General features: G+C 47.9%; 1 protein-coding gene across 3 annotated transcripts in view; it reads right to left on the bottom strand.

The window, feature by feature from the left end:
* Nucleotides 1-7382, bottom strand: part of FHL3 (four and a half LIM domains 3) — an 87500-nt gene extending 80118 nt beyond the window's left edge. The window contains exons 1-2 of one of the 3 annotated variants that reach the window (XM_077295899.1): nucleotides 7108-7216; nucleotides 2837-2949 (exon numbers count right to left, since the gene is read on the bottom strand). The gene's annotated coding sequence lies outside the window, so the exon portion shown is untranslated. Of the gene's footprint in view, nucleotides 1-2767; nucleotides 2789-2836; nucleotides 2950-7107 lie in introns of those variants that run through there. The other 2 variants (XM_077295897.1, XM_077295898.1) reach the window with 2 other exon arrangements.
* Between the last annotated feature and the right edge of the window lie 7105 nt (nucleotides 7383-14487).

Below are 14487 nucleotides of genomic sequence, written 5' to 3'. Positions count from 1 at the left end.
AAGTAAGCGCGCCCCCGGGTGCAAAAGTAAGCGCGCCCCTGGCCCCGGGTGCAAAAGTAAGCGGGCCCCGGGTGCAAAAGTAAGCGCGCCCCCGGCCCCGGGTGCAAAAGTAAGCGCGCCCCCGGCCCCGGGTACAAAAGTAAGCGCGCCCCCGGCCCCGGGTACAAAAGTAAGCGCGCCCCCGGCCCCGGGTGCAAAAGTAAGCGCGCCCCCGGCCCCGGGTGCAAAAGTAAGCGCGCCCCCGGCCCCGGGTGCAAAAGTAAGCGCGCCCCCGGCCCCGGGTGCAAAAGTAAGCGCGCCCCCGGCCCCGGGTGCAAAAGTAAGCGCGCCCCCGGCCCCGGGTGCAAAAGTAAGCGCGCCCCCGGCCCCGGGTGCAAAAGTAAGCGCGCCCCCGGCCCCGGGTGCAAAAGTAAGCGCGCCCCCGGCCCCGGGTGCAAAAGTAAGCGCGCCCCCGGCCCCGGGTGCAAAAGTAAGCGCGCCCCCGGCCCCGGGTGCAAAAGTAAGCGCGCCCCCGGGTGCAAAAGTAAGCGCGCCCCCGGCCCCGGGTGCAAAAGTAAGCGCGCCCCCGGCCCCGGGTGCAAAAGTAAGCGCGCCCCCGGCCCCGGGTGCAAAAGTAAGCGCGCCCCCGGCCCCGGGTGCAAAAGTAAGCGCGCCCCCGGCCCCGGGTGCAAAAGTAAGCGCGCCCCCGGCCCCGGGTGCAAAAGTAAGCGCGCCCCCGGCCCCGGGTGCAAAAGTAAGCGCGCCCCCGGCCCCGGGTGCAAAAGTAAGCGCGCCCCCGGCCCCGGGTGCAAAAGTAAGCGCGCCCCCGGCCCCGGGTGCAAAAGTAAGCGCGCCCCCGGCCCCGGGTGCAAAAGTAAGCGCGCCCCCGGCCCCGGGTGCAAAAGTAAGCGCGCCCCCGGCCCCGGGTGCAAAAGTAAGCGCGCCCCCGGCCCCGGGTGCAAAAGTAAGCGCGCCCCCCAGTCCCGTGTGTGAAAAGTGCTGCTGTAAAGCTGGTAGCGCTGTTCAAGCACCATGTATTTCCTTCAGGAAATGCCCATCTAATATATAATTGCCTAGAATACTACTTCCTGCAATTTGTGCCAAGAAAGAACATACCAATATACATAGTTATTGATACATATTATTTATTATTTACATTATTGTTCTTAAGCAAAGAACCGTTGTTGTGGCATTTGCCACAACACGCAAAGTTGTTGTCTGATGTCTTTCATCACTCCCCTCATAAGCATGTTCATGGATCCTGTGTAACTGTACCTTAAATAACAAGAATTGTCAAGAGCTGGTGAGTGCAGCCATTTTTTGTTCTTTCTTACTATTATTTATTAATTGTATTATTCTTACATTTGAATAAATAAAGTATATATGGATTCTAGACTCCCGATTCTTTAGAATCGGGCTGCCATCTAGTTTGAAATAATGTTCCAGTCACCAAAATATATGCCACCCTAAAAGAGAACTAGTTACCAGATTTTCGCTGCCTCATCTGTGAGTACCATAGTGTAGGAACAAAGACCCCAATTCCGGAGACCCAGATCATAGACTTTTTGCTCTATTTTTGGTAACACCCCCCCCCCCCCATACACCCCGAAAGCAAAACAAACCACTGTTTTACCTGCTGCTGGTCTAGTAGTTCTCTGAATGATGAACCCAGTCCATGTCACCGATTGGCAGCTTTCTGGGTATACTGTGCATAGGCAGATAGCTGCCAATCAGTGCTGGGAATAAACGGAGCTCATGAATCTCGAGGTCTACAGGACATCTGCCACTACATTATGCTTAGATGAGGTTAGAAAAGCTTGGTGACAGTCTATTTCACAGAGTTAGTCCAAAATCAGGAGTTATTTCCTATCCATCAAATAGTAGATAAATTACTGACCACTAAATGTCCGACTGTGGGACAGCCAGCGATTCCAGGAACAGGCATCTTAACTGGACGAGAGGTGCGCATGCTCAACCTACACCCCATTTATGGTCTATAAGTATGCCAGAGAAAGCCAAAATACATCTGGACCCGTGGAAGCATGTATAACGCGAAACGGCCGTCGTCCTGTTTCTCTGCCTGTACCATCTGCCCTGTACCTGCTTGCATTAACTTGTCCATGCAATACGCTTGAAATAAAGGACTAAAGTTTTTTCGTCACTGGATTTTGAAGTGTTGCTGCAATTTTTCTTTCTTTTAATGGACTTCCTTATGTGCACTTCATGTCATGCACCTTCAATACCGTGAACTACGTTCCTGCATTGAGGCCTGTGATTCAGAGACCACTTCACCACACCAGTGAGTAAAGCACGCTACTCAGTGCCGTTCTTTTTTCTTCAAAATACAGTACTCTGATATTTTAGCAGTCACAGAGATGACAGTCCCACACTTTCAGAACTTTCCGCAGCAAATATGCAAGCTGTGAAAAGACCTCCAGGGGAGAATTCCTGAAAGGGTATGTGCACACAACGTCTTTTAAAGGGAATCTGTCACCACTTTGAGCTATGTAAACTATTATTATGGGCATACAGGTTATAGACAGCTGAAAACAGTCCTCTATTAATATGGGCATACAGGTTACAGACAGCTGAAAACAGTCCTCTATTAATATGGGCATACAGGTTATAGACTGCTGAAAACAGTCCTCTTTGTATGTATCATATCAGATGCCTTGTATGTATCATATCAGATGCCTTGTTGCTGAGAAATCATCTTTTATAAGTTTATGTACATGAGTTCTTCCAGGTAGGGCTGGACACTGCCTGGAAGATCCCTCTGCCTCCGTACTTCATTATCCTGTGAATCGCCTCCCAAACCATCACTGTGACGTTTGGTTTTCGGCCCGTAATCTCGCGCCTGCGCAGACCCAGTGCAGTCGTTCCTCTTCAGTGTTCCACCCTTCCCCGGGCATGGGCTTCATGTTCCCACTGTGCAGGCGAGTCACTTGTGCTTTTGCTCCCAGTGTTCTCCTGATAGGAAAAACTAAGTTTTTATTTTTTTATTTATTTATTTTTTTTTTTTAGAGGTTTTTCTCAAGTTTTTTTTTTTTACTGTCGTTTTCCAGTCCAAAAAACATCTTTGTGTCTTCTGAACCTTTCTATTGCCTTGTATTGTAAAGTAAAAAGCGTCTTTTGACTGGAAAACGCAAGAAGAATAAACAGTAATAAGAAAATAGAGAAAGCGCTCCTTGTGTAAAACTTGTGGAGCAGCTTTTTTCAATATAAGATTGTGCACTGCTCACCTGGGGATGTTGTGCTTAGCAGACAACACCGGAGAGAGTGCGCGAGTCTGCTAGAGACAGCTACAACCTGTGGATAGCAGGCACAACACAGGAGAGAGTGCGCGAGTACACTAAAGACAGCTGCGCCATGTGCATAGCAGGCACACCACTGGAGAAGGTGCGCAAGTCCACTAGAGACAGCTGCGACCTGTGCATAGCAGGCACAACACTGGAGAGAGTGCGCGAGTACACTAGAGACAGCTGCAACCTGTGCATAGCAGGCACACCACTGGAGAAGGTGCGCAAGTCCACTAGAGACAGCTGTGACCTGTGCATAGCAGGCACACCACTGGAGAAGGTGCGCGAGTCCACTAGAGACAGCTGCGACCTGTGCATAGCAGGCACACCACTGGAGACGGTGCACGAGTCCACTAGAGACAGTTGCGACCTGTGCATAGAAGTCACACCACTGGAGACGGTGCGCGAGTCCAGAGACAGCTGCGACCTGTGCATAGCAGGCACACCACTGGAGACGGTGCACGAGTCCACTAGAGACAGTTGCGACCTGTGCCTTGCAGGCACACCACTGGAGACGGTGCACGAGTCCACTAGAAACAGTTGCGACCTGTGCATAGCAGGCACACCACTGGAGCCGGTGCGCGAGTCCACTAGACACCGCTGTGACCGCTGATCCCATGCATATATGCTGCTGGAATTGGAATGAACATTTGACAATCAAAAAAAATACAAATTACGAAATATATTGGGCGCTGCCTGTGGGCGAGACATGTCCAAAGATGAAGGTTTTCCTTTTTTGTATTACTCGTTTCAGAGTGGATCCAACTCCCTCCTCAGATACATTAAAATAGGATATCACCTCTGACCACAAAAAGTGGATGGTCTTCTGATCTGCTGAAAGTAACTTGTAAATATCTAACCATGTAACGGATGTACTTCACCCATACTGATACAGTAAGCTATATCTATAGCAATATAGGAGGTTTCCTCTCCCCAAAAGGACTCGTTTTTCCGGGCTAAATTTTATGTTCTGTAGTACATTTGTTTCTTACACAAAACTCTACATACTGTAATGTTACAAATATTGAGCTTACACACATGGCTTAGATTATAGATTCTGTGTCCTGAAGGAACGAGCTCTCAACTGCTGCACTTGTACTGTAGAGATAAATATTACAGACAGGGCCACATACACTTCCTGCACCAGCCAACTTCCTGCCCATAGACCCGAAAACTACAGGTTATATAGATGAGAGGAAACGGATTGTTAACAGATATAGACAAAGTAACTAGGAAAAAAAAAATGTTCCTCAACCAGTCATACAATGATATCACACTTGGATCACCTCTATAACAAAATAAAAGGAAATAATAGATTACAAACAAACCTTACAAATATTTACATGAAATAACCACTAAGTGCAGGACATCCAGAGCGGCTTCTCTTCACCCTGGATATTGGCACATCCAACAGAGGTTATTATGGATGGGACAGTTATTGTGTGATCAGTTTGTGAAATGGTCTTAGTCATCCTTGTCAGATCGGTTTATACTTGTCAGTAGCAACAGAGAAGAAAAAGAAATAAAACATTAAAGTGATTGTCTTGGCAGTGAGCGCAGCGGATTTAGCATTCAGTTCCATTATGAAGAGCTCCCCCTGTGGGCATACCACAGGTACAACATGACTCAGACCTACAATTACCTTCAACTTTTCCAGCATCTGGCACATCAGGCTGCTTATCCCGGAGACGCAGAGCCAACGTCTACACCCTTTGTTTTCCTTCTATACATAGTAACAACGACTAGTGATGAGCGAACGTGCTGGGATTAGGTGTTATCTGAGCATGCTCATGTGCTCGAATAATATGTTCCGAGTCCCTGCAGCTGCATGTCCCTTAATCCATGCAAGTAGGCAATTCCCACATGTGTTGCAGCTGTCGAACAGCCGTGATACATGCAGCTGCGGGGACTCGAACATATTATTCGAGCATGCCGAAGACACTCGGTTAGCACACAAGCATGCTCAGATAACACCTTATCCCAGAACGTTCGCTTATCACTAATACCGACACAATATTAAGAAGATGAAAATATACACCTGGCTGTCCAACCTACTACTGCTGACCGTCTTTGAGATCTATAAAAGGTTTCATTGCAGGGCCCCTGAAGGCATAAATGGTATAGTGACGCAATGATCTTCATCATTAAAGAAGTTGTTGGGTTAAAACAAAATATCAGCTACCCACAGACTAGGTGATAAGTTGCTGATCTGTGGGGATTAGACTGCCGCGGCCTAGGGAATTTGTATCCAAGACAGGGCTCTTATCTCGGTTACAAAATGGCGTGGCACTTTGAATGCCCAACTCCTGCGCCATTCATTCGCCATGGGGCTGCCAGAGAAAGTCAATAGCAGTGCTAACCAGCCCCATAGAGAATGAATGTAATGCAGGACGAGCATACGCCTCCATTATAATAGGGATGAGTTCTGTCCATTCATGGGGGTCCCAGTGGTCAGACCCCTATTGGACAAATCACCTATCCCGAGAATAGATCACTTCTTTTCACAGCAGAAGCTTTACTGTCAACTTCCAAGGCCATAAATGTCTGATAGGTGGGATTCCTACTCTGCTATGCCCACACAATGGGAGATCAGGGATCCCCTGACCCATTCTACAAGCCAGAGGCAGCATCACACTAGGCCACCTTCACTAGGCTATAGAAGCCACAGAAACAGCCAAGCACACCCGAGCCATCGCCTATCCCATTAGTGGCCATTGCTAGAGACCTTGTCTTACAAGTCAGAATTCCCCACAGATAGGATGGGACCCTCCATTTATCAGATTTATGGCACACGCAAGGACCGAGAACCCCTGTAATGATGGAAACTGTAGCTGGGGGGGTCTACTATAGCAGAGACTGCACTTAGGCACAGATCCTCAAGAAACATTAGAGCTGGCAGATACCTGCTGGGCATTGTATGGCCACCTAAGAACGTATGTCTCTACCCGCCATATGTCACATTGGGCAGGAGAGCAACACTGGAGGGGGACACTAAAGATCTGATAAAGCCCCCCCAGCTCTGCTACACCACCACCTAGGGTGTACATACAGGGGGTCTCATCTAGCACACCTTCCATGTTAGGTGGGGGTCTCATCTAGCACACCTTCCATGTTAGGTGGGGGTCTCATCTAGCACACCTTCCATGTTAGGTGGGGGTCTCATCTAGCACACCTTCCATGTTAGGTGGGGGTCTCATCTAGCACACCTTCCATGTTAGGTGGGGGTCTCATCTAGCACACCTTCCATGTTAGGTGGGGGTCTCATCTAGCACACCTTCCATGTGAGGTGGGGGTCTCATCTAGCACACCTTCCATGTGAGGTGGGGGTCTCATCTAGCACACCTTCCATGTGAGGTGGGGGTCTCATCTAGCACACCTTCCATGTGAGGTGGGGGTCTCATCTAGCACACCTTCCATGTGAGGTGGGGGTCTCATCTAGCACACCTTCCATGTGAGGTGGGGGTCTTATCTAGCACACCTTCCATGTGAGGTGGGGGTCTCATCTAGCACACCTTCCATGTTGGGTAAATTATACACTCATTCTCTAATCTGGCTGAATATTACAGCTCAGATCTGTGGTGATCACAGTCTCTGTACTGCGCTGCGGAATATGTTGCCGCTATAGAGGCAGAAGAGATCACAGGTGACAACACAAATCACCTGGACTAATAGAAAACTGTGGCCCAGAAGGGCTGAGGACAGACATGTCTCCCCATCAGTCCATACATGAAGAGGTTCTGCAGCTTCCTGACTAATGGCCCCACAGCAGACAGGTAGGCTCTCCCCTGTGTGAGGCAGACCCCATTGTGTCTGAGGCACTGGCACTCACCTCTACTCCTGGCGCTGGTACCACACGGCTGCCCTCCTGGCTGTGAGGAAAGTGAAGAGACTCCGGAGACAGACACGCGTGTAATGTGGCCACTCAGAGGAAATGACTAACAGCATACAGCAGAGGACTGGCCTCATTCCTGAGGTACGGCTCCTTAGCATAGGCCGCGCCCACCAGTGTGTGCTGCGTGACCGGGGCGGGGATGGGCAGTGACAAGGGGCAGCCTGGTACCTGGCTCCTGTGTGGTGACTAACGCTGGCTGCCATCTGCTACCTGTCCACACACAGCCCCGCCGGGCTTTATTAACAGTGCGGCTTTTCTCACTTTCTGGTCATAGTTTAATCCTGGTGTCAGTTTTCCTACTTAAAAAAAAAACGACGATGTGATTACATGCGGTTTTAGCAGTAGTTTTCTATCCTATCGACTTGTGGCATAATTAGCTGTTCACACATTGTGGCCACGTTTTATTTTTTGTCGTCAAGGTAAAACAGCAACATGGCAAGACGGTGTGAGCGCAGACTAAGTTCTGACAGAATTGTACACTACAGCGCCCGTATATTACCGCACGTTGTCTCCGTCACAGATGTGAACAGGCTAAGGCTTCTTACACATTTCCATCATTTGTCCAACGTCGCAATGCGTCGTTTTGGAGAAAAAACGCATCCTGCAAAGTTGCCCGCAGGATGCGTTTTTTCTCCATAGACTTGCATTAGTGACGTATGGCCATACGTTGCATGCGTCGTCCACTGGATGCGTCGGGTTTTGGCAAACCGTCGTCTCGGAAAAACGTTCAAGGGAACGTTTTTCCGTACGCCGCATCCAGTGTTTCACTCTGCGCATGCCCAGCAGGAAGTATCACTCTCACAATCTTTCCTGCTCGGCAACGCAGACGGAAATGTGAAAGCAAACACTTCCATCGGTACGTCGCGCCAACGCTTCGTGACGGCCCCGTTCCGACGGAAGTGTAAAAGAAACCTAAGCCCACACGTGACCATATGAAAAAATGCCTGTGAAAAACATAGTCAGCCCTCGGACCAATGTTATTCAGTAGGGCTGATCAGATAATCGATTCTGACCGAATGTCCACGCAAAACAAAATGGCAGCCGCACCAGTGTCTTCTGTATAGCACTCACCCATTCAAGTCTACGGGTGCGCAAAAAAATCCAATTTTTCCGAATACATTGGTGTTATCAATTGTATTAACTGCTGATGTATAAAACCAGGTGTTGTACAGATTGTGCATGTGGGACAATGCAGCGCCCCAGAGTCCTGGTCGTTGAAATATTGTCGCTCTCCCACCAGGGGGAGTGATATTACGTCTGATGGTACTAAAGGAGTTCACCTTGCCAGGTATCACAGTCACACACTACACTTCACACTCCAGTCCACCAGGGGGAGCAAAGGTTCTATCTACTAGGCCACTCCTCACACACGGGTAAAACTGGTGGGTTGGATAGGAAGTTAGGGAGAAGCTACCTGGGTTTGACCCAGGGAAGACCTGTCAGGCAGACAGGGGGGAAGGAGGAACATCTGAGCTGCAGACAGAGGGCCCTGTCAGGGGTGGGATCCTGACAGAGGCCAAGCACGAGATAGAATGTTACGGAGCTGCGCCTGCACCCATTGCGGCAGCATCCTAAGAAAGGACACAAAGCGAATTGTATTGTGGAGAGTGAGAAACGAGATCACAGCACAAGGAGATAATACCGGGAGGAGTTCTGCCCCAAGATCGGCAGCCTCCTTTTGAGGCGCGTAGCCGGTGGCCGGAACACCGAGGGAGTAATAGGCTCTACGCATTACTTCAGAGATCGGCAGGACAGTCGATTCCAAGTTGGCTGCCCAACCTTAATACCTATGAAGACACGGAGGCAAATTGTGGGAGAGGGGCGTCTCTAGGGTCCCTATAAATAAGCTCCAGGCCTACCCCGTCATACGGGTTGTCCTATCCATATCATCTGGGGGACAGAGAGAGAGAGAACATCAGAAACATCCACAAAAGTTGTGAGGACTATCCCGTGGTGCTCAGCAGGGAGGTACTACAACACACAGGCGCTAGTAGGAAGGCTACTGATTTCCACCTGCACAAGGGAGCTCTGGATGTGCCTTCGGACCGACCGGACTCAGCCAGCCCTGTGATCTGTGCTCTGGACTGTGGACGCTGAAGTCTCCAGTAAAAGGTAAAGAGACTGCAACCTCGTGTCCTCGTTATTTACCGCGCCCTACACCATCACCATCTACACCTCTGGGAAGCCCTGGGGATACACCACCTGTGGGAAGGTACACCATCTGGCTGCCATAACATCACCCCAGCGGACCCCTAAGCAGCGTCGGTCACCCTGACAGAATACCACAGGTGGTATCATGAACACCGTACAAACTAACCCCTTTAATTGGGTGCTCCTCAGAAGGGCCACAGACCGGGTCGGGCCACCGTGACATCCCCAGAACCGAGAGAGAAGGACCCGGTACGGAGTACCCCATTGCCCTTAACGTGGGGGCACTCCAAACTTCACAGATGAAAATTGGATGATTTTGCGTACATCTGTGCGAACTTGTCCTCGCGGATTGGGATTTTACATTAGCAGAAGGCTGATTGAGAATGTAAAATTCTCTTTATTTCTCGTGATGAGGCTGACCTGCGTTCTGGATTCTTTTTTTTAATCCACATCATATCACTTTATAGGGGAGCGTACAGTATGTACTGAGTTTAATATGAAAGTTAAAATCTACGATAAAGGCCATTTTTCTGCAGATTTTGCTGTGGATTACTCTTGGAAAGATACAAATCATATCCTAGGACCATTTTCTATGCCAGTCTTGGTACATTCTGGGCATTGGCCGACACAGACGGAGGAGGGCTGCTGTGCAAGAACAGCATTTGGGGCCCAGTTCGTGTCTGTGACAAGACCTGCTTGCTGCTTCTGTAAGCAGGTTGTGAGATGCAGTGACGGACAGGAGGCAGAGAAAGGTTTAACAAGTTTACTTAATGGGAATACTCCACGCAGGGAGGCAAACAGTTAAAGGAAGAACAAAAACAGTGCAGATGCAAAAAAGATGCTGTCAAAGTCAATGAAAACAAGGGAAAAGGTAGTGGCAGTTCCTGTTAGATCAACTTAGCCTGTCAGTCGTCTTCCACGCCGTGGCAATTACGGAGCAAGCGATGACGCCAACAACGGTTGGCGCGGTGCTGTTCCAGTGGGGTCCTGCAAACGACGGTCCGTTTTCTGGCGGCAGTGGTTGGTGTCGTATATCTTCCACTGAGCCCCAAAGTCCATGAACATATGCGGCCGGAGCAAACAAGGCCGCAGCACAATCAGGGTCTCCCGTGGTCGGGAAAGTATATGCTGTTAAGGTGGGTTACAAAAGTCTATCCAGTACTCGGTTCTCTCTTTGCAGCACGTGTGCTGTACTCTCGGTAACGAAGCACACGGCACCTCGTTCTCTGCCAGCCACGCGCTGCACTTTTCTCTCTGCTGCGCGTTGCCTGTTCCCGCAAAGACTGAAGCGCCGACAACCACTGGTGCGATGCTTCTCCAGCGTAGTTCTGCGGACCACGGTACGACAACAAGGGCAGCAGCGAACAGTCCTGAATTCTGCACTGGCTCTTAGGCTGGCATGCTTGGCTTAGCTGAGCAGGGCTCCCGGCTCTTTTCTTATTACTGCGGTGGGCTGCGGCACAGCCCGACTTGGCCCAGCAGATATACCCTGGTGATTCGAGGTGCAGATGGCAGTCCTGCACCCAATCTTTCTCTAGGCCACCGGGTCTAGCTGCTGCAGTCCGTCGCAGTGCCGGTGGTCCGGGTGTGGAGCATGTTGCCTGCCCTGCTGCTCGCACGCTGACGGCAGGGGCCTCTCTGCAGCTTCGTACGCTTTCTACCTCTGCTTCTGGCCGGGTTCTCTCTCTAAACGCACCCCCTCTTCCTGGGTCACGGGGCCTGTCTGGTCCCCTATTTCTTCTCCCAGGAGACAGGGGATGCAGCCTCAGCAGTTCCAGACCTGGCTCAATACAGGTACTTGCAGCCTGGTCCTCCTCCTTACACTTCAGAGGTGAATGTGGGCCCCCTTACCTCTTGGGCCCCTGTGCATGTGCACACGTTGCACTATATGATTCTGGTCTCCTGACCTTTCATCCCATGGGAACTCATCAGTCCAGCATGGAAACACTGCAGAGGTTTTCAGTGTCTGAGCATGGTCTAGGAAGAACGGACCGTCCACTGGTCTCTTGACCAGAACTTCACAGCCTCATTTATATCTATGAGTCTGATAACTTTAGGTCAAGAGACCCTCGGCCAGTCGGTCACTCAGGGTTCATGTTCAGATCATCACACACAGAAGTGTGAATACGACATTAGGCCGTGTTCAGATGAGAGTATGTAAAGTTACTTTTCAACTAGAAAAAATGAGTGATGTTTTATCCTTCCATGTGCCTCTGTTTTCCAGCTGGCATTGTTTTTATACAAAAACTAATAAAAGGTCAAATATAGTTTCTTATGTTCTCAATTGCAATTGGATAAAAAATACACTGATGTCATGCATATGGTGCATTAATTTTTTTTAACACACCCATTGAGTTTAATAGGCAAGTCTGATCTGAAAATTGGGTCAGAGCGGTGTATGCTTTGGCTTGTGTGTAAGAATGCTCATGTTAAACCCAAATTTGGCTTATATTGGTCTGTATGCTGTCTGTGTGCTAACTGGTTTGCATATTGACAGCACATGGACGTAAAACATGTTCGCCTGGATGAGCATTAAGAAGAAAAGAAAGAGGATAGACATTGAGCTTCATATTCACATGATGCAGATGTGACCGAACTATTTCACATGGTTGAATCTGCACATAACAGAAATTGTCTGTGTAATCACTGTGTGTTTTTTTCTTCAGGGTCAGAGCAGTCACAGATTGTTCCTGCCGGTGATTCGGCAGCTTCCTGTGACATCATGTTGATAGAGCAGGTGCTTCTCCCTGTTGACGGGGCATGTCTGCCAATGTCATGGTGATTGACAGCGGGCTCCCCCATGCCTAACTGTGGGAAACCGACTGTCAATCAGCATACCGTAGACAGTCACTGACCAGAAGAAGAAGAGCTGCTCTGTTGGCGCGGCATCTCTGCCAATGTCATGGTGATTGACAGCCGGCTCCCCTATGCCTAACTGTGGGAAGCCGACTGTCAATTAGCATTCTGTAGACAGTCACGGACCAGAAGAGGAAGAGCTGCTCTGTTGACGAGGCTTCTCTGCCAATGTCATGGTGATTGACAGCCGGCTCCACTATGCCTAACTGTGGGAAGCCGACTGTCAATTAGCATACCGTATGCAGTCATATTCCGGAAGAGGAAGATCTGCTCTGCTGACGAGAATCAGCAGAATCGCTGGCAGGAGCAGTCTGTGGTCATTCTGAGTTTGCACCATGCAGAACAGCCAGGTAGTTAGCAATTCTATGCCTGTCAGATCTTAGCCCCATGAGAAAAAAATAAAATAGTCCCTGATAACTTCTTTAAAGGGGTTGTCCAGATTAAAATGAAAAGTCTGCATTTACTCTGTGTGACTGCAAACTTGTTAATCCCCTTAGCGCGCACACTGTGCAATGCATGGATTCACCGTTCTCTGCCCCAAAAACAGATGTCAGGTATGCGATATGCATGGTCCCAGGCAGAACACATCAAGTGGGCGCATCCTTGCTCAATACACTATTACTTAGAAGATGCACAGCTCGGGCTGAGTAGTTAGGCGGTTTCACAAGTCCAGAAATTTCTGGTGCCGGAAAAATATGTACCGGAGATGTCAGTGTCCGTGTGTAATACTTGCGGCACACATGTGGCAACCGTGTGCCGTATCAGTACCACACGGATGGGCACCAGTGAAGAAGCAGTGGTACAGTAAGCACTGTTTCCAGGTGCTGAAGATGGCTCTCATCATTTTCCCCTGCTCTGCCAGCAATCAGAATGAGCAGGGAGAATGATGACATTTATATTCAAGTGATAACAATGAAAGCAGGTGGTGGCTGATGGGACTATTACTGCCATCAGCCTACACCTGCTGCTGGGAGTATTCACCCGGATTTTTTATTCATTTATTTATTGTGCAGGCAGCGGGTGATGAATACTACACATACTGACACTACACATACTGACGTTTGAAAGAGACCTTAGAGAGCAAAAGAGTCCGGCTGTGTATTACAGTAGTTCCTCCTGTCTGTAATTTCATGGGTAATATGTACGTTTCTGTGTAATTAGCTAGCTGTACTAATATTAACGGGAAAAATGTTTAGAATTGAGAGTCCTCAGTGGTTGATACCTTTTAATGGCTAACTGAAAAGATGGTAACAAATTGCAAGCTTTTGAGACTACTCAGGTCCCTTCATCAGGCGTAGACTAATACAAATTCTGAAGAATCACATATTTATACACAATACAGCTCAGAAATAATGCCATAGATAAGACAGGTGATGTGATAGTGTACACATAAGAGAGTTAATATCTAATTTTTTTAACATGGTGAAAAGCATAAAAAGCATTTTATTGTTAAATTTAATGTATGTATAAAAAGCATTTATCTTAAAAATAATGTTACTGGTCTGTTATTTTGAGGTCCTCTGTATATTTCTCTAAATTAATTAAATAAAAATAGAATCTGTGGCAGAAATTTAAGGTAACCACTGAGATTTTTGCTTTAAATGTGCATTTTGTTTTACCATAGATCTGCTCGCAGATTAGTCCGATTCAATGGAGCTAATGCATGTGTGCCATCCACAGATTTTACTGGCCTCAATAGACAACCTGTCGCTTATTTTTTTCCCTTGTTGCAAATCTGCATTCACCAATAGCATACGGAAATCTTGAACATATTATGGAACCAAAACACAAAGGGCCCAATTAATTATTTGCATTTTTTTCCAAGTCACTTTCTTTTTTCCTATTGTATTCCTTTTTTTTGCAACAAATTCTTTAAAATAGTGCACGCAGGTTAATTAATTTTTTCACAAAATGAAAAATGGTCTTTGTTTTTACCTTTACTCATTGTTGTGACATTTAAGGGCAAAAAAGTCATACGTTTAGGAAAATGGCTATCAAATTGTGGCAGAATATCTGGTGTACATAAGAGTGCTCCATTTACAGTAAATGTTCTAACTTTTAGAAACGTCCCAAATGATGAATCAAGCAAAAACATCTGGAAAGCCTAAAAAAAAAGAGAAAAATATGAAATAGACTAAAAAAAGAAACAGATTAAAAGTATTAACTTCAAATGAAAAATAGTCAAAAACCGGACAAAACAGAGCAAATGCAATAATGAATTGGGCCAAAAGCTTATTATTTTAGTGCATGTTATGGGCAAAAGATGAAATAAAGGATCTCTTCAATATAATTTCTTATATTACAAGAAAG

Source organism: Ranitomeya variabilis, chromosome 3, assembly GCF_051348905.1.
Source record: "Ranitomeya variabilis isolate aRanVar5 chromosome 3, aRanVar5.hap1, whole genome shotgun sequence".
Classification (NCBI taxonomy): Eukaryota; Metazoa; Chordata; class Amphibia; order Anura; family Dendrobatidae; genus Ranitomeya; species Ranitomeya variabilis.
The sequence above is the reverse complement of the archived record's forward strand: the minus strand, read 5'-3'. Positions and strand labels throughout refer to the sequence as shown.